General features: G+C 31.9%; 1 protein-coding gene across 4 annotated transcripts in view; it reads right to left on the bottom strand.

Annotated features, from left to right (window-relative positions):
- exd (extradenticle) overlaps positions 1–24,470 on the bottom strand; it is a 570,859-nt gene that overhangs the window by 456,424 nt on the left and 89,965 nt on the right. The window lies entirely within an intron of this gene.

Raw genomic sequence — 24,470 nt, 5'->3', positions numbered from 1 at the left:
TGAAGAAATATTAATTTTTCAAAAAGCCTCAAGATCTTCAGGTCAAATATAAATAACTGTCAAACTTTAATTTATATTAATTGGAATATTCCAACATTCCCAAGATTATTTTTATCAATATTATAAAAAAAAAAAATATTTTGAAAATAAGATAGTAATAACAACAAAACACTTTATCATCAATCACAAAAGTTTAGTATTAGATTTTTAAAAACTCCACAGTTTTAATGAGACCGCCATCTTATGTAAAAACTGTACGAAATTTGCACATTTCCAAAATACTAAGAAGACCTTTTGACATGAAAGCTATTTAGACGTGAGTTAAAACACGCCAACATATAAATAAGTTAAGGTCATGGGGTTATTTTTGATTCGAATAAAAACAAAATTATTAGAAAGTTAGATGCTATAGTTGTATCTGAAAATCCTACCTCGCCTTACTATATTCCTCTGAAATTGAATCGGTAATATCAGAATGGAGACATGGAACATTTTTACCTGTTTTGAGTTGAATGCGGTTCTGGCAACATTGTGAATGGAAATAGCTAAGATATTTTATACTTGCTTTTTTGACGGAGATAAATGGAGAGAGCTATGCTAATATATAGTAAGAACTTTATTGTAATATTTTTTATTTTTGATAACAATTCATCGAGCTCTTGAATATTTCTTTGGACTGTACGGTAGATCACAATATTATTATTAATATTTAATTAAATTAATAATAAAAAGTACAAAAAGATACTGAACTTTTTTTTTTATCAATGTTCTTTAAGTAGACGCCTAGCAAGTAAGTGTTCCCTGCTCTGTAAGCTTTCGTCCCAGTCAGTGAAGCAAAGACAAAAGAGAAAAAAGTGCTGAGTACATATTTGTACACATTGATCTCTACTTATTAGGCGGCGGGCACTCGAGTGTCAACAGAACGCCACTCCACTCTGGAGGACCTCACCCGTTCCTCTATCTTCGTCACTCTTTACAGTCAACTTCCAACTCAATACATTTCTTCATTCCTTTTCCCTATTTAATTCTAATTTTGCGTATTATTAGCTAACCATTTTTAAAAAGCAACTCCGATTTATTTATACTACCACTTACCTAAATACATGAATTATATACTTAATGCAACAAGTTTAGGAATCGTAAAATTTTTCCTGAAAATATTTTTTAAAATTGCCATAAAGTAATAAAAAAAAAATCTTTTATGTTTTCTCCCAAGGCATGAAAACCATGCCTTTTTTAAGCAACATCAACTTATATTGAATCAAGTAAGAGTAAATATCCAAAATTTTCAACTCCATGTTCCAGGTTTAGGGCTAATCGCTGGAAGTTGAATGAAGTTCGGCCTGACTGAATGACGAACAAAGATCTGGAGGAAAGTTAAGAAAATTTACTCATTTAGGTTTATTTTTTAGATTGCTTAAAACGGATTGCAACTTTATGACCTCAAATATTTTCCAAAAGTATAAAAAAAGAAGAAAAAAGAATTTGCTTTTACCTTTTTTCCAGTAAAATTAAAAACGTGTATTCCATTCATTTAATACTGAATTAAATATAAGTAAATGGCCTACTTTTTTCATTTTAATGTGTTTGTTTTTTTTAGTAATTTTTTTTGAATTGAGAACGGAATGTATTGTGGTCAAATGAAGATCAAAAATAGGTATGAACAAATCAATTAAGCGCTAATTTCTATTCCTTTTTCAAAAGCTATTAACTTTTTTTAATTTTTTTAACTTACCTGGAATCTAAGTTCAGGTGAATTAAATTAAACTAGGAATCGCATATTCTTTACCAGCTACTTTGAGATGTTAAACATAATTTTTCTCCTTTTATGACTTAACCATCCTGTGTTCGCCAGAAATTATAGTTATTAATTAAAAAAAAAAAAATTGATTTTCATCGTTTTTCCCTATGGACTTCAAATGTATATATCATGATAAACCAATTTCCAAATTTTATGTTTTACCTACTAAGGAGATATACGACAAAATAACTTTGCCTAGATCACTTACGAATAAGGCGATAAAGTAATTTATTTTTCATAGCAGCCTTGAAGAAGATATGAATAGAAAATAGGTTAGAGTAATTGTTTTGCCTCTCATTGCACTAACAGTCCCCTCTCGTCCTTCATTACACCACGGAGAAATTATGCAACGTTATTATAAATAATCGAGTTATTCTTGTTATTATTATAATATGTATAGCATTATAATAGTGAATAATATAACTGATGGATCAAATTATAGTGAGAAATAATGAAGGTTGATTGATTTACGATTTGCATTATATTAAAAATGTATATCTGTCCTAAATTTATAAACAAATATTCTTGTTATAACTAGTGAGACACGGCTATGCTAAGATCATTCATGAGTGACCGACCAACCGTTCACTTCACGGTCAGTATTCTTAAGCCTCTAGGGCGTATTGTTCCATCAAGCACCTGGCCCAGCTGACCAGAAAGCAGTGTGCTCCAAAGTCTCCTTTTGGAACCTGGAATAGTGACTTACCCAAAGAAGAATATAAATAAAACAATGTTTATATTATAATTTAAAAAAAAAAAAATCTCTCCGCCAAGTACATCATTCACAAGTTAGCCATTTTAGGTTCAACATGAAACAAATTTCAAAAAATATAACAGTATTATTACTCAGTATTATGTATTTTATCGCATTTATATTTATTATCTAATATAATAAATTATTTTCACATTCATCGATTGAACATATCGTAAAATAATCATTGATTTAGTTTGTTTCATAAGTCACCTTAAATTATATTGAACGTCCCTCTTATAAAACGTAAATACTGAAATTAGTAAAAAAAAAATATTTTTAAATTATGACTGAAGACATTAATTTGGACTTGGGAATCATAAACTACTATACGTAGGACCAAAGTATACTCCGGGTCAGTTTTTTCATTCCTTCATAACTAGTGAAATAACAATTTTTGCAATATTTTATCTCCAGATTATAGCTAAAAAAACAAAAATGTTTCTGATAAATAATAACTGACCTAAGTACAATTGTAGATCATCTATTGTAGCCAGTGCTAGTTGGGTAGTATCTATATAAATGGGACTTACGATTATGATTGATTGATAAATAACATAAAATAAATCTAAAAGTATGTTTAATGAGAAGTCAGAATAAATATTTAAAAAATTACTAGAGCCTCTATGCTCAAATTAATTTATACTATATTTACAGCCTATTTATTAAGAATTAATATATATCAACTTCTAAAAAAACAATAACAAAAAAAACATCAGTTGCTTGAATGATAGAGGATGCGGTGACTGTTTACTTGTACCATGGTAAGCTGTACTAATAAAAAAAAAAACTAATTTTAATAGATAATAAATTTTTTTGATAAAAAATTGTCAATTGTAGTAAAGAAAAGTTACTTCTTATGTTGTCACACAACCTAAGGAATCAAAGTCAGATAGACAGGATTCCCCCAGGATAGACATCATTATATTGAAACAAAAACTGTTTTTATGTAAAATTAAAAAAACATTCCCATAAAAAGTTTGTCCAAGCTACGCATATCTTCCCTATATATTGAACCTAGAATATAATATTCAATAAATATATTTACTTTTATATCCTTCTATGTAGCTGAACATAAATTACTGTTCTGACCTTATTTGAAACATCATTACCAACCAGAGGGTAGACATATGTTGGCAAAACAATAAGTGCGCTTCGGAATTCAATGCGTTTAGAAGAGGGCGCCGCAACATTTGGCCCTTCGGAAGGGTGACAAATTTTTGGCGAGGGAGATGATTTGTGCAGATCGGGGAGGCTGTAATGAGTTCGAAGCCGCCATGAAATAACCATGAGCGGGGAATGTGAATAGGGAAAAACATGTGTGCTCATGGCCACTCCAATACAAAACACGTCCAACTTAAGGGTTTAGCAGTCCATCCACACCGTGTCTATGAATATCAAACACCACCGCATGTATAATTTTCACGGATTTTTCCCTTCACATTTTTTTTTCCTTCTTAATTGCTAGAAAGAGAGAAAAACGCTAACATTCTTTCCTTCCCTAATGCTATTACTATATACTTATTTACAAATCAAATAAATACTATGTTAATTGATATTGTGAAGAACAAATAAATAGAGGATAAAATGCGAAGCATTACGTAATGCATACATATAAGTTATAAAAGAAAAACGAGATATTCATGGGCCATTCTTATCATCACATTCGCTTTTCACATGGAAATTTAGAAAAAAAATTGAATAGTTTGTTTGTCACTTTCTGGGGGAAATTGTTGTTGAATCGGTTCAAGATCCTATTCAACAACAACGGACAATAACAACAGTAACAGATCTTATTAAAAAAAAAATTGGTATTAATGTGTTAAAATTTTTGAAAAAAATACCGCGGCAACATTAAAATGTTTAAAATGTAAAAACACTATCACATTTTCATAATAAAAAAAAATAATGATGAGAATGTAAATTTATTTACACCTCATGTGCGTTACCTGTCCCGAAGATGTGGAAGAGGTTCAATACAATATTATATGTAAATAAATTTCCCATTTCCACTAACTTAAAAAATTATAAACATAGGACCATCCGTTTTTTAAATAGAGGTGTAATATAAGAAGAAGAAATGGATGGAATTTTCTAAGGTACCAACCTACAGAAACCCTGAAATATTTAATCAAAATCGGATTTACAGTAATAGGTGTCTTCTAGTCACATGGATTTACCTAAAGAGAGGCAGATTCTAATAAAAATTTGTTTTTTAATGCCTGAAACTCCAAATTCGAACGAAAAATCTTCGATTGTGAGGTTAAACATTTTATTTTTTCACTTCCTCTATAAATACAAAACTCCTCAGTAGTGAAGAAGGAAAAAAGAAACAGGCAAAATTGTCAATAGACGCTCAACTTAGTTATCTAGTAAATCTCAATATACTGATGTACTAGATATAATAATATCACAAAATTAATTTTTTTTTTTTATTAAACACAAAATCGAAGAATGATAATACTCATATTAACAAATAGAAAAATAATTAAAAAGATTTACCAGCGGAGCGGTCTAGACTATACCACCTTAGCTGGACTGATATCAACACCTTATAATGCCACAAGGCAAAGGGAGAATACTCAGTAAAGGCATACATAATACGTTTCATGTATTATATATGTAGGAGGTACTAATTCTATATTAATGAAGGGTACAGAAAAAAAAATTAAAAAGATTATCTAAACTTAAAACAAACAAAACTGTTTTCATTAGTAGTTGCTTCTAAATAAAATTATTGGAAATATATGGTTATCCATATAACATGATAAGGCGAGTTGTAAGCCTTTAAAGTTGCTTACTTCACTAAGCAGATAAAGACCAATACACAACACGATAATTTTCAATTAAAAGATAATCCCTCGGTAGCTCTGCAAAGGAACAACTCCAAACAAAAAATCACAATTCCAATATTTTCACATTTTTACACAGGCTGTAAAGACGCCGAAAAGCAATAAACATATCGGACTCGTGAATACCAGTTCGAAAGGAGCACCTGGACCCGGTAACAAATATCATAAATATGTATCGATAATGACAACGGGAGGATATCATATCTCGTATCTTCCAGCAGGAGGGGGCAGATGCTTCCAGCAAGTCAGTTAACCATTCCGACGGCCCAAAAAGATAAATAACCAAACGAGTCTTGTTTGTAAGAAGGTAAAAGAAATTTATGCCAGGCAAATATTCGTAAGAACAGACTAAATACAGAATTTATTACAGTACCAGTTAATATTACAGAAAGCTGTCCAAGAGAAGAATAAATAATCAGGAACGAAACGATTCATACTAAGGAGAAAAAAAAATCAATATATTTTTGCCAACATAAGGGAAATCTCCTCATAAAAACAAACTATAAAGAGGACTGCAAAATGTGTTTGGAATAGCTATTTAAAGAATTCTAGAGTAAAGAAAAAATTAAGAATTATACTACCCTACTGGTGTAAAATGCAATATAAATAGGTTTGTTTAAACATTTATCATGTTCGAGCAGTAGGTTAAAAAAAAAATTTAATAAATAAATATCGAGCTAACTAACTGATTATGGAAGATATTGGATATACTACATCACAGAAAAATACTAATAGGGTGATAAAAAACAAGAAAAAAAATGATAATTAAAAAAGTTTTCTCATATAAAAATCAAAAATATCTATCTATAAGAAAAAATTACTTAATATTAGAAAATCCTTCGCAGAAAAATAAAACAGAAAAAAATAAAGACATATATCTTAGGGAAAAACAACTTAAAAATGAACTTTTAGAGCATTTAACTACTATATGAAATAATAAAAAATTATAAATGAAAGAAAACAAAAGTTATATTATTAGTAATAACAGCAAAATAGGCATCTCGTTTATGCATACACCTGTAATGGTTTCCACAAACATCAATAAGCGAAATCGCTAATTCAAGGAAACCGATGGAATATTTATCGAATTAGAAATAAGAATATTTGATGCATACATACATATTTATAAATCATTTCTGACGTAATAGAGGGAGGGTGACGCAAGCCTGAATCGAAAGGCACTCGATAAGAAACACACTGCTTTTGTGTATTATCTCAGAAAATACCGATCGATCCCTTTTCTCATTTAAATAATTGAGCTCTTATTGAAATATGTAATTGCATAATAATGTGTTATGTGTATATATGTGTTAGTTAAATTTTTATTTAATATTTATATGATTCTGACATGTAAGAAAATAACGGAGCAATTTAATTTAATTAATTCATAAATTGAGACCGGATTTTCGTGATATTATTTCTTTTTTCACTAACTTCAGATTCATCCGAATCTCAACAAATATTAAAAATGGAAAAAGGGTGTCCATTTACACTTATATAGCATGTTCGGAGGGGGGGGAGAGGTTAGGGTCAAATCACGAACTGCATATATACATATTCTACGTTTTTCGATTTTTTATAGCATGAAAATCCGGTTTCTATTTAAGTTGGCATTGAGTTTAGTATGAATCTATTCATTTATTATTATTTATGCTTGGTTAGGTCAAACAACTGAAAAAATGAAGAAATTGGCATTGTAACACATGAAGCATTTCTAAAAAATTGAATAAAGGTATTAGTCAATTCAAAGTGCATCGTCAACATCATTTGCCGCATGCGGCTTTTCCTAAAGATTACTGAATCGATTTTTTAGATCGGTATGATCATCGGAACCTATCGTTTTCCATCCGCCATTACCTTTCAAAAAAGTGGGTAGTTAGAGGTTTTATACACTCTCGTAGGAAGATTACTTTGAAATCATTAAATCAAAATCTAAAAAAAATATATACAATTTTTTTTGTTAAACAAATAGTTTTAATTTTGAAATAAAAAAACTTAGGACTGTTATAGACTTGTGAAGGTGGGTAAATTTTAATAAATAATTGTAGAAATTACAAACTATTGTGTAATGATTTACAACGTTGTTTTTTTCTTACTCGAAATAATAGAAAGTAGAAACATTTTTAAAATTAAACGGTTTTTAAGCAAACATTTTTAAACGTAATGGAAAAGTTTAAGGTTTTCCAACTAAAACTTCGACCATTTAGGAGAAATATTTCAATAGCTTATAGCATAACTCAGCAGCTACTCGAATAAAAGAATCAATAGAACTGATTTAAAGAAACAGGCACTGAGGCTATCAGAAATTACTGAAGGTTGAACAACTATGATCTTTACTCCCTTCTACAGATGTTCCAACACGAAATAAAGAATATCTTTTTTGGAACAAGCAACGACAAGCTAAATCAGTGGGTAAAATGAAAATAAAGGATTTTGGTTTGTTCCTACAATGATTAATAAAACTTAATAGTTTATTACAAGTTTTATAATAATGAAAATGAAAATCTGTACAACCCATAAAGCGTCAGAGGTTCAGTCAGGAAATAATATTTTATTAACAACAGTTAAACAAGGAGGTGCTTTGTTCAAGATCACTCCCAACAGCCAGATTATTATTTCATATTATGCCTACTCAAAATTATCGTCAACTTTGGAAGAATAGTGTTGTAATAATAATGAATTCACTAATCGAACGCGCGTTACTTGGCGTAGGCTGTTTCAACTATCGATTGTTGGCCAGTTGCTTTAAATAGCAATCCTTAAAAATGTCACTCTTACGAATCTAATTTGTATGTAGATTGCTCTGCCGGTTTGAGAGGGGGGGGGGAGGAGGGGGTTGACAATTTGCGAGCTTGTTTTATTTTGTTTTTTGTTAATTACAAGAGCTAGAGTGTTTGCTGGACTTAACTGGATCGGAATAATTACGCTCATTATAGTTGTTTACAATACCTTTTTTTTTTTTTTTTTTCATTTTTATAAAATCCTATCCTCAAGTATATGAAAGAATTAATCAAATAAATATTAAAATAAAATTTTGAGGTGTAAATAGTTGACCGTAGATTAATGATTGGAGAAGATAGGGGGGTGCGGTGAGCAAAGAAAACCATAAATAAACAAAAAAAATATTTATTTATGCCGACGTTTCGACCTGAGTTTCAAGGTGAAACGATGCCATAAATACTTTTTTTTAATGTTTTTTTTGCTGATCGCACCCCTCGACCATCTTCTCCAATAATAAAATAAAATACATAACTGTAGGTGAAATATTTTTAGCAGTATCTAGGTTAGGTATTCTGAACCATCCTAATTCTCTCTATAACCTGCCTAAACGGAAATACTGTAGGTGAAAGTACCTCCTAGCTTCATAAGTGAAGATTTCTGCATAATTTTAAACCTCATAATTCAAAGCAATATATAATTAATAATAGGTATTATTAATAAGTATCCTAATAATCCACTTAAAACTTATATCACATCCCATGTCACCCTTTGAAACCTTAACGGTCCTAAAAATGATACCTTTTGCAGGCAGGTAAGAGTATATACTTATCAATTCCGACTGAGTATATAGTAGAGATAGAAGCAGGCACGATAAGGGCAATTATGTCATTATGCGGTGGTTTATTGCATGTAAATATTGGAGCGTTGCATGTAGTCATTACAGTTGCTAGGTGCTAATAGCTCTGTCTCTATCTAATTAATTGTACTTGGCTCTGAGTCGTGCATTCGTTTGAATCTCCTCCCTTCTTTATACAGGCTGTTCAACTCTTAAGGGTTAATCTTCTTTTTTTACCTACAGTTTTAAAATGAAACTTGGTAAGTTTTAGTTGTGGTGAAGTTCCTTTAGGTAATGAAATCGACTAAGTAACCTCTTCGAATTCTTCTCCAGTGCAATTATCTGAAATTTCCAATAGAAAAGGATATTTTGAACGAAGAATTCTCTAAGATAGACTTATAACAAAATGTGAAGAGACTATTTTGCGGTGAAAATAGAAATAAAAATAGCTAACAACTATTTATTTGCCGACAAATATTTATTTTAACAACTATTTCTTTCGCCTCGCTTTGTAGAGCTTCATCAGGTATTCGTCGTTAGACAAGTCGAAAAGTCGCTAAAGCTATCAACTTGAATAAAACTAGGATAAAAAATTGTTTGGTAATTAAATTTCTCGTAATAATTCACAAATAGTAGTATTTATTGAACTAAAACCCTATAAAGATAATTCCTTTCCAACTGATTTTATCTAACTTTATTTTAAAAAATAATATTCAAGTAAAATAATTCATTTAAATATCGTCCCATAAACAGTGATACATGGTATGTCAGAAAAAAATCAATACGACTTTTTTTTTAAATTTAAATCTGTACCACTACAATTCAAGAAGAATCAAGGATTCAGTACTTCACAAGGAAGTAATGTTTCTTGAACAATGGTTGTGCAAGTAGGTGGTTCGTTCGAGATTTAACCTCCAGGTTTTTTACTCCAACTAAGAGTACTCACCTTATTGAAAAGCTGGATAGGCCCCAGTAGGACTATTACTATATATTTGAGTTGAATCACGGCTTCAGTATCAGAATAAATAATTATCTCTTACACCTGGATTCGAACCTGAGCCTTTAAGTTAGTAGTACAGCGCCTTACTCACTGAACTCTCCCGTTCCCTAATTTCAATAAAAAAATTAATGCATCACTTAAGTTGCCAGCAGGTGATTTACCCCAATTAAGAGTACTTACTTTAGACAGGCCCCAGTAGGACTCCCGAACCCTTTTAGTTGAATCACTGTTTCAGTAACAGAATAAAAAATTATCAGTCTAAAAGCGCCTTACTCAAACTCTCCCGCTCCTAAATTTAAATTAAAAACATTATAGTCACAGAAGTATATCGGTTTACAAAAAAAACAACAACAAATAAATAAATAAATTTAAAAAATATAAATATATATATCAACAGGTTCAAAAACTAAAAAACAAAACAATGAACAATCTCAGAGCTAATTTCCATAATTCCCAGGGAGTCCAAAATAATATTTTCGCTATTAAATAAATAAGACAACACAAGATGTGTATATGTTTAATATAATTAATCTAAATTAATTGCAAATTGTTAAGTTCTTATACTACTAATAATTAGTAAAAAAAAAATTGATAAAACATAAAAAAGTAAAGAAGATAAATTAAACTAAAATAATTAAAAGAAAAGTTCTACTGAGAAAGAGAAGATAGGAAGTGGGTCATAAAACATTAAAAAAAAAACTATAAAATTAATAGTAAAGGACAAGGGAAACGACAGTTTAATAGACCATGACCATTAAACTATAAAATGCCAGATACGGCACTGTCCTTTATAGATCAATAAAATACCAGGGACCCAGTAAACAAAAATTAAATGGACTAATGGACGTAAACAGATCGTAACCAGCCTGCCCCGCCTGTCAGTCACCCGACCATGATATGAGGAAACAGAAGTAGAAATTCCTTAACTGGAAAATCGAGAAAGAGGTAGGTTTCCTCCAGCAATAATAGTCAAATTTTATGACGAATCAGAAATAAGACTTATTAAAGGAATAGATTAAAAATTAAAAATAAACTTACACTTTTATTAGCTTATAATAGATACAATTAATTATAAAGCTAGTTTGGAAAATAGAGAATTTATATAAACAATATATACATATATTTTGATCTTGAAGATTTGTCAATAATACAACCATATTTAGGCAACGTTTCCGAACTTTATTGTTTGCATAGTCATGTCCTACAAAACAGTCAACAACTACTACTTATCAGAAAATTAAGTAATAGATTTTCTCCTAGCAAATGGTTACCCACATAATTAATTACTACACACTAACATTGACACATATATTTTATTCACGTTTAGATGGAGTTTCAAAAAGTAAGAACATCGATTTAGATTTTGTTAGTTTTTATTTTTCAAATTTAATAAGATCATTCTTGGTAAAGGTCTCATCTTAGGTTGAAGGGGAAAAAATGCTGCTTATAATAAAGACTAATAAATCACAAACAAATTCGTTGCACTCTCAGACAGACCAGACCATGCGGGACTACGGTAATCTAATAATTAGAATACTAATAATTACAAGACACTAGATACCCAAACCTACTAGTAAAAAAATTAATGACTCATTACCACAGAATCCTACAAGAAGACTGAAACATTGCCTGAGCAGAAATCTGCAACAGGTATACAGAGCACTAGCAGTGCCCTTGTTGGAAAATTTATCCATGTTAATCCTGTAGAGTTTTTTCCAATGGAGCTAAAATTTACAATATATGCCAAAAGGATATATGCATAAACAAATGTTAAATTTTTACCGTTTGCCTTTCGAATCTCCTTCGTTGACTAAACTTGGACTTCTTATTTGAAAATAAGATTGTGGAGATTTACTGGATCAAAACCTCTTCGGAATCGATACACCTTCATCTTCCAAGGAACGATTGAGTCAGCGGGCCTATATAGAGACAGCAAACAACAAAATGGACCCTGAAGATAAATATCATCAAGGAGATATTAGGAGCATGTTAACACTAACAGAAATAGACTAACAAACATTTATATTTCGCCGCTGTCAGTCCCAGAAGTGGAACAGGCGACCGAATAAATCCACAACGATCTGGCGGCCGCTGTATACGCTAATCTTAGAATGTTGTCAGTGGGTGGAAAGTATGTCCAGTGAAGAACAAGCATTTTACAAACTTACGAGATATTTAAAAGTATACCTATCGTATACTTAGTACAACAGTACAATAGTACTTACAAACAGTAGCCCCGAGCCTATAATCGATATCAGGAGCCGAATAGGAAGGAAGAGAAGACAAACAAAGAGCTGGTCGTTCGGTGGACTATTGACGAAAACAAAGCCAGACAATGGGTCATTAGCTATGGGCAAATGGACATATAAAAGGCTTTGGTCGAATAATGGTGGGAGGTGTAACATATGCCAGCTTGATCGCTCATCGATTGTTATTTGTGTAGTGTAGGTTCTGTACCTCCGGTTCACTGCTACCTTAATCTACTACCAGCCTCGGCCGAGTTTTGATTAATCATATTCCTTTTTATTAGGTTACAAACTCTATTTCTCCGCACAAATAAAAATTAAAATATTTTTTATAAATGCTCAGTAATGTTCCACAAGATATTTACTAAGCAATGACCTCATAGATCTTAAAATCGGATAAAAATTATCATTGAAAACTACAAATCACTATCAATCAATAAACATCCTCTCTCTCTCCAGATATATTGTAAATAACATCTCTCTTATAAGAAGAGTTCTTATACATAGGCTCTCTCTGACAACGATATAAATTTAGAGATTAAGAGAAGACTCGCCAAAAAACACTAACTTGGCCTTCATAAGGGTTTAAAGTCACTGACCAGGCTTGTGTTAACCAGTAGCTTAGAAGACTGACGCTATCGAAAAAACAAGAAGGCAATTCCCTTTTACGTATTAATGGCGTATGGAGGATCAGGACTAACAGAGAGTTAATGGGACTGTATATGAACCTTAATATTGTAAGGTTATCAAGGTAAAATGACTGCGGTGGGTTTGCCCGGAGTTTAAGGATGTCGCCGGACCAAATTCCTCTAAAAAATTGAAGTTGCGATATGTAAACCGATGCGTAGTCCATCTTAAGTGTCCAGCATTGGAAATGGGCGGAAGGCAACTAAGATGAGTTACACGCCATGCAAAAGTTAAAAATAAAAACGTAGAAGTTATCTCGCTCCTATTAATTAAAATATTTAAACTAATTCTGCTCAAATTTACTGATAAATTAGATCCTATTACTAAACCATAGAGCTTTTATAGAGAAAAAAATTATATTTTATACCTTAATTGCCTTACAATAATTAAATATTAAAATATTTCAATATATGTATCGCTACATAGCAAATTATATTGAACCAATTTCATAAATCTGCAAAAGTCAACATTTGTGATACAGCTTAAATATACAATCAGCGAACAAGAGAAATTTGTTTATCAAATTTCAATTAGATTTTTTTTAATCAATATTATTTTTAAACTCTGTACCTCGCAGGTAAAAGATGATAAATCACCTTTTCCTGACTTCGTGATCATCTATGACTCACGGTAAAACAAAAATAAAGTCAAATAAAAGTATGTTACAAAAAATGATGGCTTGCTGTTAGAACTCACATACATACAAAATAATTGCCTCTACGTAAACACACACAAAAAAAATAATAAAACACGCATTTTTATCCTGAACACCCTAACAGAGAACACTTGGACACCAATTGCAGGAGTAACAGGACACGTCCTACTTGGGTTTATGGGGCCTTTTAGAACCGGCTGCATGCCGTCACACACGGCCCACAACGCGCCGCGCCGCTAAACAAATCGTAAAACCAAGTCTGGTTAAAAGAAATGAAGTCACTGAAGAAGAGGTTTTTGGTCTAGAAACTAGAGCGGTTTCGCTGAATATTGACATTGTCATAAAAATATATCAAGATTTTTTAAATGAGTTATTATTTTTTTAATTCACTCCTAATAAAATAAAAAAAATGTTTTCCGCTTAATGAGATATTGGCAGGTCAGTTTGATTTTTAATAGGAATGAAAATGTTTTAATTGAGTAATATGAAATTTTGACACCCATAAGGACACTAGTCAATAAGATAGAATAATACATAACAAAGTATTTATAGACATCAGTAAATTAAATATAACAAAATGATAAATTAAATGCAATCAAATTAAACGATAAATAATAAAAAATAAATATCTTAAACATTAACAATGAATATGAAGAACTCTGATACAGGCAACGAGTTTCTAGTGTTCAGTCAGTGAATTTTAGTTGATAGAAGATTTAAACTATTCATTTTATCAAATCACAATGATATTATTTCAGGAGTTTTAATATATTTTTTTTTAAACAGAAACAATCAGCATATTAATTGGATTTATTTTATGATCTAGTTTTTAAAAATTATATATATAAAATTATAGCTGCTTAAAGGCCAAAAACATATAATAAAAATACATTGTTTTATATACATATATTTGTTCTATTCATAGACGTTTCCAGGATAAGAGCATTGATCAAAAAGCGTTGTTTTGTTATAAAAATTAAAGTTAAAAATTTATCATATTAAATGTGCTGATTTAAAACAAATTTTATGCTAGAGATGGGAGGACATAGTTTCACCAAAATGTCCAATAATAGAAAAAATATATTTATTAAAAATATTGTATTTTTATTTTAAGTGTTTGACCTTTATTGTTGGTTCATAATAAAAAATTATGTTGAAGAAAATAAACTAATTGATTGCAGGAGCACACTCTAAGAAGGAAAAGAGAATAGAGAAGAAATATAGGAGGAAGGGGAGCGAAGACTACAACTCAGACCAACCGGCACAAAAGTAAATAAAGACTGTTGCGGCTTTTGATTACCAACAGAGCAAAAGTTTATTACTTTAATAACTGCAACAGAGCAGGCCAATACAATTTACGATTAAATAATACTCCCCTCTCTCCGGTCCTCGGCTTATCTTTTTCGACTCCGGGTGGAAAAAAAAATATAAACTATTGCGATGTCTACTCTTTCGACAGTATCTCATGATTGACTCAATAAATAGTTCCATGTATCTTCCATTTTACAAAAAAAATAAAACTTATAGATATAGGTTTAATATAATGTAAATGATAATTTAAGGTTCCTATCTTAATTTGCACTCACGTTTTCTTATGAATTCAAATGGAAAATTTATTCAAAAGGAAAGTTGTCGATGGGTTCGGATCGATTAGCATGCTAAGAATTATGGGCCATTCTACTCCTCGTATAGCCAGCTGCTATATGTGCTTAGCATTAGAGTCGGTGAGTCCGTTAGCAAACTGCTACTAATCAAAAAGGTCGGAATAAAAATATCCGAAGAATTCCTAACAAATAACTGAATAGATCGCAGCAGTTGTTAACAGTAATTAAATATGCATAAATATGAACTATGAAAGAATTTGATAATTAATAAAACAGGGAAAATTGGAGAAACAGAGGAGGCAGTTTAGGCTGGAAAATCGGAGAAAGCCGAAAGCAACATGAGGCGCACACCAATTTATTATTTAGAAGGAGGAAAACAAATATATATAAATAAAAATAAAATAAAATTGTTTAGAAAAATATTTGAAATATACTTTATTTAGTTTATAAATGATTATTATTATTAAAAAAATTGCCTTTGTATCATGGTTAATATAGTAGTAGTACATCAATGTCCAGTCATGGATTGATGGGTACGCTATGTGATAGGAACCCAATGTATTTGGCCAGCATTGCCAAACAATTCTCCCTATTAAGATGTTGTATTGGTTGGAACAAAGTTGATGTGATCCACACAAGATCTTTCTAACGACTTTTGAAAAACTGCATTTCTCTAAAATAATGATGAGTGTAATATTCTAGTCTATTTGAGTAATCTTTATTACAATTTTCGCAGTTTGAAGGAGGTTCTCAAATCTCTAATTTCTCGACTTTACTACAACCCACAATACAACGATGCCCCTGATCAGTGTGCATATATCCTTTCGTTTTGATAGTATCAACCTACAATATTCCATTTAGCGTTTCGATATTAATTTATTTATTTGTTGGGTGTATAATGCAACTTCACTTTGTATTTATTAGGTTTTCAAGCTGTAATAAGAGTGCCTGAACACATTATTGTTTAACAAGATACTTCTCCTTAGCGGTGCTATTTTCTTCTGCATCGGTCACAAAATTAGCTGCCAGTCTCAACCTTGAAGTAATGAACATCCAACGAGTAAGGGTGGTCAGTTTCTTCTTACCGAGGGCCATTTGTCTAGTCGTCTTGAGAGCTTCATTACTACTATTCCCCGTCTACTACCTTCGTTTCTTATAACACAATAGCTAGCACTACTGACTGCAAGGTAGGTTATTCCATCAGGAGAAAAAAAAAGTTGTTAAAAGAACAAAAAAAAGGAGAAAAAAACCCTTTCCTTAATATGGTAATAACAGATGGAAACGTCAGAGCAGACGAAGAAAAAGAGGCTTTTAATTTTTTAATTACCGGGTCTGAATGAGGCCGAAATAATGGTAAGGTTGAAGAGGAAGTGAGCTGAAGGGCAGGTACAGGAGAGCCATCTGGTGGTGGAGAGAGGAGCCTTACCATCTGCCCGCTCAATCCCGCACTCAAAGATGGGATAGCAAGTCCGCATTAGGAAATTTATGGGCATCATTTCCGAAGCGAGTAGGTTCCGCAGGGAATCGCAAAACCGCGAGAACCTACACGAGGCCAAGGCTTGTGGTGTTAATGGGGTGCTCCATCTTGGGGTAGAGGTGGGTCAGTGATCATTGGGCCTCTGACAGCAACAACAGCTGCAGCATATTGGACTGCTGTATCACCTTAGTTACTTACTCAATGAATTATTAGCATAAATATCTTATGCTTTTGTATTTTTAATATTCGAATTTATATTTCGCAATGATTCTGTGTTCCAACCTTCACATGTCAGTGTTGTGGATAAACCCTTCCCATCTAACATGATTTTGAAAGTAATATTTCAATAATTCAGTTGTCTTTTGAAAGTTGCACTCGTCGCACGCTACATTGTCCAACTGATTCCTGAATATTAATACCACATCGAATACAATTCCACCCTTAGCTTCTACGTTTAGTTAATAATTAATTAGATGTGACATAAATCTAATCTTACAAAGGTCACATAAACTTTGTTTATTTTTTAACTTTTAAATGTTCAGATCTACTGAATATAATGAACCCCTGATGTGCTCATGGGATGAAATTAAAATTTTCCCAACTTTTCTTTAGCTTCTCTCTTCCTGTTCGCCTGTTCAACTGTGTCCAGGTAGTATGAGCCCCAAACCCTAAAGAAACCCTTTCTGGTTGCGTCAAGGTCAACGTTTTTCAGTTTAATAATATAAGAATATATTTGTCTTACCTCCTCCCTTTCTTCCGGTGTCTATTGATATATTCTTACACTAAGGGGGGGGGGGAAGGAGGCATAACACGAGAATATGAAAATTCTTCTAAATTTTATCTTATTTTTCGTTCTAAAATGTTGTTTTTTTTCTTATAATTTAAATAACTTATTTACTATAATCATTATACCTCATAATACAACTCCAATATTTGACAATTCGAAGTAAAATCAACTTCAATCATACTTCAGTCTATTAATCTTTAACATTATATATTATACTTTGTATAAGTTGCCGGATATATTAACATGGTGTATGTATCAAGAGCTATGTTCCCCTAACAAATTTCTTTGCAAAATCAATCAGAGAAACCTTTCCAAACGGACTCGTTCCCATTTCCACACCGACGATAAGTCATGAGCTAACAAGGAGACAACCATCTCGGAGATGAGAGGCAGCGTGGCAACCTTATCAAGCGCCAGGATCCCAGAGCTCCTGGAGCGGCTCTCCGCCTTAATTGAACATCCATATTCAGGAGGAGGCGGTTCTTTGCCGCCCCGCGATCCTCCGATTAGCCGCCCCTAATAGCGAAGGAGCACGCCAGACCGGGCGCTCTGCCAAATCCTCCGCCATTGTTTGTCAGCCTCTTAGGGCCGTTACACAGAGGACCGGGACAATAGATGCCAGTGTCACGGAGATGTCCACCGCCTCCGAGGCGAAAAAAACAGCAACGCCGCCGATCACAATGAGAAAACAAAACAAGAAATGTGAGAACATTACAAACAGCACTTAAGACAATATGAAAGGAGGAGTTATATTTTTCAATTGTAGGAAGACAGTCTGGGCGGCGGTAAATAAAAGTATTAACATAATAAAAGAAAACTATTAATTGTTAACCAACGTTTCGCTCCACTTTGAAAGGCTTCGTCAAGACTATATGAAAAACAAGATACAAACAATGTAAGAATTGACAGAACATTAAAATAAAAAAATTTCAAAACAATTGTTTTGTTTATAAAATATATAAAAGAATCAACAATAATAATTTAAGGAAGTAAACATATACGTGGAGTAGAAACTATTTAACTAATAAATAAAACCAGGTGTGATAGAACTCTAATTACAGATCTAAATTAATAGATTGTAGAAAAATACTTTCTACGTTAGAACTAGTTATAAATATGGTAAAGATGTAGGTGTACACAGATAGGTGAAGTACATGTGGCAAAGGTAAGGTATAGTAATATGTAAAAGGGAAATATTAAGAAAATTGATAAACATAACAGACAATGAGGAAAGTACCAGGTTAGCAAGGTTAACAATAAATAGTTTTTTCTACTACTTTGATATCTTTATATCTTTCTACAATGATTTTTTTCTTTTTCTTGCATCAAAATAGAGGATATTTTAATATTTTCGGCACTAATGAAACAATTCATTAGGTGGTACAACGAAGTATCCCGTTGGAACTATCTGTACCAATGTTACCACCCACACAGCATTCTAATTACTATAGTAGTTAAAAACTACTAAACCCCTAAGGTTAATGACGCTCAAAGAGTCCATGACGCAAAATTTTACGTCCACTGTCTAAACATCACCGCTAAGGGGTCATAAAAGTTAAAATGTAGATTGAATTTTCACAGAGTATTCTACTTCCTCCAGTAAAAGCGGACATAAAACTCTAACGGAAAACAAAAGTCTAACCGCACGAAACGGCAGTAAATTAGGTTCTTTGATGTCTAAGAAAGGGTCTGAGAGCACACATTGAAGAGCGCCGCGTTACAGGCTACTTAGATAATAGTCATTACACGCTACGGGGAGGATGGAGTGGGGAGGGTTTACACGCTACACGTTATAGGTTATAGGCAAGAGACAATGAGCCAATAGCGGATCCCTAGAACAAAAAAGAAGAGGGGGAGAGAGCCTTTAGAAATGGACAGGGGAGCGGCGGAGGAATCGATAAATCTTTTCACTGGTGAGCTGTCGGGACTCATTGAAGGGGAAGGGGGGTAGAATCGGGGAGCATCCATTGTCTATAATGTTTGGTCACCTGGGTCCTTCTTTCTAATATATATAATAATATCCATACAGGACATCAACAAATAAAACGGAACAAGAGTCTGTATTGAACTGAGTAGAACCACTAAGACTACAGAGGGGAGGTTGAACAAAATCTCCACAGCGGAATTCAGGAGATTGCAAACGCTGATTCGTAGAACTGCATTTTGACATTTAAGGTTGTAGGACAATTAATGAACGACACCCTGAAGGGTTAATTGGCCCTAAACCGACTTGAGAACATTAGAGGCGTATGTGGGAGGATTGCACAAATGATGATACCAGTGGGAAGAGGTAAACGTTAGCAGATGATTGGTGATATCAGTAAACATTCACCCGTTAATCATTATTATTACAGGAGAAAAGCTATTTATTAGTGACCACAAATTCTCCCCTCTTTGCAGGGCTGCTAAGTTGGTGCTTCTGCTATTGTTATGCCTTTCTTGACCGCCATCTATCAATTACATACGACCAACTATTAATATCCTAATATTATTATTAAAATCAAGTAGGCAATAATAACGTCTAAATATTCATTTCAGGACTGGAAAAAAAGGAACAGGAAGAAAAATCTTATTCGACATTAAAAGTAAATAAACAAAATGCAGCGAAACACTGAACAAAGTTCGGTAAAAGAAAAAATAACTGACCTTCCAGCTGATATTACTAACTTAGGAAACGTTTATATGCTTGAGTAAATCTTTTATTTAAAGAAATATATTATCAATTTATCTCACAAATTTAAATTAATAATATCAGATTGATAAATTAACAAATTTTTCAAGGAGATCGAAAAAAAAATGAATATTTCACTCCAATGGCTAAATTAATATAGTAAGCACTCCTTAAATGGAGGATTTCGGGTCACGTGGTACGAATAATTCGCTGTGATTGGCTCCACTGAATTATTATTATCTATGGACAATAATTTGTACTACTAAAACCCATGAAGAGTCAGGGGTGCAGTACTTCGTAAGGAAGTAGTGTTACTGAACCAAAGGTTGTGTAATGAGGTGATTTGGACAGAATCCAAATTTTTACTCAATTAGAGTAACCGGTGGACCGCGGATGGCTCCCGACACAGCTACAGTGAAACAAAATAATTATCTACCACAGCCTGATTCAAACCTGGGTCCTTGGAGTTAGTAGCACAGTGCCTTACCTCTGAGCTAATGGATAATAATAGTAATCTAAAAAATCGACTATAATACCATTCCTCTCCGCCCTAAAAAAAAGAAGTGTAAATGAGTTTGTTATCGACTGAAATAAATCTAAAGAAAAAAATAAGGTTATAAATTGTATACCTTAACTATAATGAGACAAATTAAAGAAGACATAGGTGAAACAAAAGTTTAGTTCACTGGGTCAAAGGGCGAGTTTGACAAACTGGAGTATTTTCGGATTTTCATATTTTTATGTAATATTCAAGGTACCATAATTACTTTAACTTTGTGAAAACTATTACGTTATATACCAGGAATATAAATAAATGATTTTAACCCAAAAAGAATTTTCTAAATGGAAAAATGACAAAGAATGCTCGCCTGAACATATTTCGATTAGGTCCATCGAGCTTCACACACCAATTATGACGCGTTACCAAAACACAAGTAGAACATAAACAACACTTCACTATGACCCAATTATTTTTATTACAATGATCCGTTAATTGGTCAAATTGGTCGCGGCCTACCCATTAAATGCTAATGATGTACATACAGATTTATTAATGACAGTTTCCATAGGATCGTAAAATTTAATCGTATTTAAACTGATTGACCCAGTTTAAACCCAAAAAGAATTTTCTAAATGGAAAAATGACAAAGAATGCTCGCCTGAACATATTTCGATTAGGTCCATCGAGCTTCACACACCAATTATGACGCGTTACCAAAACACAAGTAGAACATAAACAACACTTCACTATGACCCAATTATTTTTATTACAATGATCCGTTAATTGGTCAAGTTGGTCGCGGCCTACCCATTAAATGCTAATGATGTACATACAGATTTATTAATGACAGTTTCCATAGGATCGTAAAATTTAATCGTATATAAACTGGGTCAATCGTAAGTACCTACGGGGCGGTAACGTCTCTTTAAAAATGCCGATAAACATACAGTAGATAATTTGTGGAATGTATAATAATAATAATAGCAGAATATAATACAGAATATAAGAGCCAGGACATAAATCTGGGTAATGATATAGGAGACGAGGAAATATGGCCGATCTGTTTCAGGGCTTTTATGGCTGTATTTCGGCCCGACCCGGCACTTATATAACAGGCGTTGCCACACGGACCCGCGGACTTATCTGGAATCCGGATTAGTCGAAAAGGTATAATTTTTAATCAATTTCAGCCATTTGGAGCGGAGAACATGATGCCAACAAATGTTATTATTCCATAAACATTTTTATCGATTACATAAAAAGAAAACTAGTCCGGAAGAAATATGGCATCATAAATATTAATCTTTAATACAGAATTAATTAAGAAGAATACCTTTATAATTAATTTATAGAATTTCATATAAAATAGATGAGATCACTATAAGAATTATTATAGTGATCTCATCTATTTTATATAAAATTACCTTTATAATTAATTTATTATTCCATTAAAAAATTACCCTAAATTATATTAAAAGGATCTTTTAGAAACCAACTATAAAAAAAAAATAATAATAATAAATTAAAGTAGAAACCTCTAGTAAAAGACACTCTAGCTTAACTGGCGATTTAAAAAGAAAAAATAATGAATAAATAAACAAAGTATTGAGAAAAACTACATTAAACTATAAAATTACACAAAATAACTCACTTAGAGACTACTATTCAACATTAATATTGTGCATTTAAGATACTTTTTTATTTGACTTTTGATTAATTATATATTAATATACATTTGACCAATAATTTGGCTAATAAATGAGTCAACTCAATATTGGACATATTTTTTTTTTTTTTTTTGTCCTGAAAAGAACATACAAGCGGGGTTCTACTGTAATTAAATATATATTAAAACTTTATGTTGAACGTGCTTCAGAATTATTTTTAACTGCCTGAAGAAGAACATTTTTAGTGGGAAATATACATTCCTTTCAAGATTTTAAATACTGAATAACTGAAACATTGGAAGTTCCAAAAGATATTGAACTACACATTCCCGAAATTTAGGGCTATGGACTATTTATAACTCTTTAATCTACAAGAGATTAAAAGAAAAACATGTCCAATTTAGATTTTTAAAAAATACTAGATTTCGAAAACTTAAATTATTTTCAAAATCAACCATCATTGTTTAATTTAATAATATTTATTTCTTAAAACACATTCTATAATTGTGGAATGACATAAAATATAGCTATTGGCAAATTAGATAAAATACATGTCGACTGATTCATCAGTAATTTTCATAAAGACATAAAGTAATTTTTAGATATTACTTAAAATTAATAAATTATACAATAACAATATGAAGTATGGGCTGAAATCACGTTGAAAGTTATGATTTTTGTATCACTGTTTTCGCTACCTATATTGAACTTTTATAATGCAACGATAATATTGCAATATTTTATGTTAAAGACATAAAAAAAAACATCTTAATCCAAATTAGAGTCGGAAATTATGGACCTGTTCTGAATTATTAGAAACTTACATACAACGTTATTCCAGCTTTGAATACTAAACGTAATGCCATGATTAACCCAATACGCAATAAGAACGAAACATATTCTTGCTGACAGTTGTTGTATGCTACAAGATAATATTATGTTGATTCCTTTAATTTATTTGATAAATAAAGATAATTAATTCCTAATCCATCAATTTCCATAAAAAAGGCAAAAATTCATTCCTTGCAAAACACAGGTGGATAGACACTTGCAAGGACACACAGTTACATTTTTATTTTGCGTCACAATATGGCGCTGGAGTAAGTAAAGGATAAATTATTTATACTGCCCATACATATATAAATGTTTTAGTTATTTAATACATTATAAATAAATAATTAATTCCATGAGATTCAAGGTCCTTATGGTAAGATATCCTTCTACAGAACACGAACTATATTTGAAAAACAATGTCACCTTTCCGTCATATTGAATTTTCCGCTATAGATTTTCTTCACAAGAGCTCTATCGGAGTTCTGACAATTACAACCGCTGACTATTTAATTGTTTCGTCCTTAGGCGTGTCTTGGAGGCACTGACGGCTGTCAATCACCATACTTCGTGGAAAAAACTAAGGACGGATCACGTGGCGGAGTAACGTCGCTTATGGTAACCCGGTACCTGAGGAACCTTGGTACCTCTGCCAGTCACTGACCCGAGGCGCACCCAGCATCACGGTGCCTCTAGGTACCAAAGGGCAGGTGCTGTAAGAAATAGCTCATGTCTGACCGCACCTACTGACAGGGGAGCCGTCGTAAGTCAAGTTGATGGCAACTGATATCGCCCACTTGTTCCGATCACTTGCCACAAACAAAAGAGACCACAGCATACTAAAAAAAATATTTTAATAGTAAAATAGTTTTTAGTTACTTATGAAAGTGTAAAATAAGATTAAACAAATATATAAATTTATAAGAAAAAGTTTGAATAAAACTTAATGCCATTTAAAAAAATAAGTGAAGAGTTATTTAGAGATGTATCAAAAACATACTTGAAGTCAGAAAATATAATAGATACAGATATAATATAAAATGACGTGCCTCAAACGTTGAGATTCTACAAAATGTTGATTTCTTTATTATTTTTTATAAGTCTAAAGATAGTAATGACGATTTTTTTTTGTTATTACTAAGTAACCACAGCTCATATAGAATTTTTCAGTATGGTTTTAAGTATATTTAATCATCAGAACCGTTTGTTGATCCATTTAGTGAATATTACAACAGTCTGTCAGTTTGATAACATTATTTTCCCCTCCTTAAATAAAATTCCCTGTTCCTCTCAGTCACAAATAAAAAAGTAAAACAATAAATAATACGAAATGAGAAAATATGACTGTCGTTGTAATATTAAAAAATAAAATTACTAAACGTT

Source organism: Halyomorpha halys, unplaced genomic scaffold (genome assembly GCF_000696795.3).
Source record: "Halyomorpha halys isolate HHAL.00 unplaced genomic scaffold, Hhal_1.1 Scaffold918.1, whole genome shotgun sequence".
NCBI lineage: Eukaryota > Metazoa > Arthropoda > Insecta > Hemiptera > Pentatomidae > Halyomorpha > Halyomorpha halys.
This window is presented reverse-complemented; position numbering and strand designations above follow the sequence as displayed.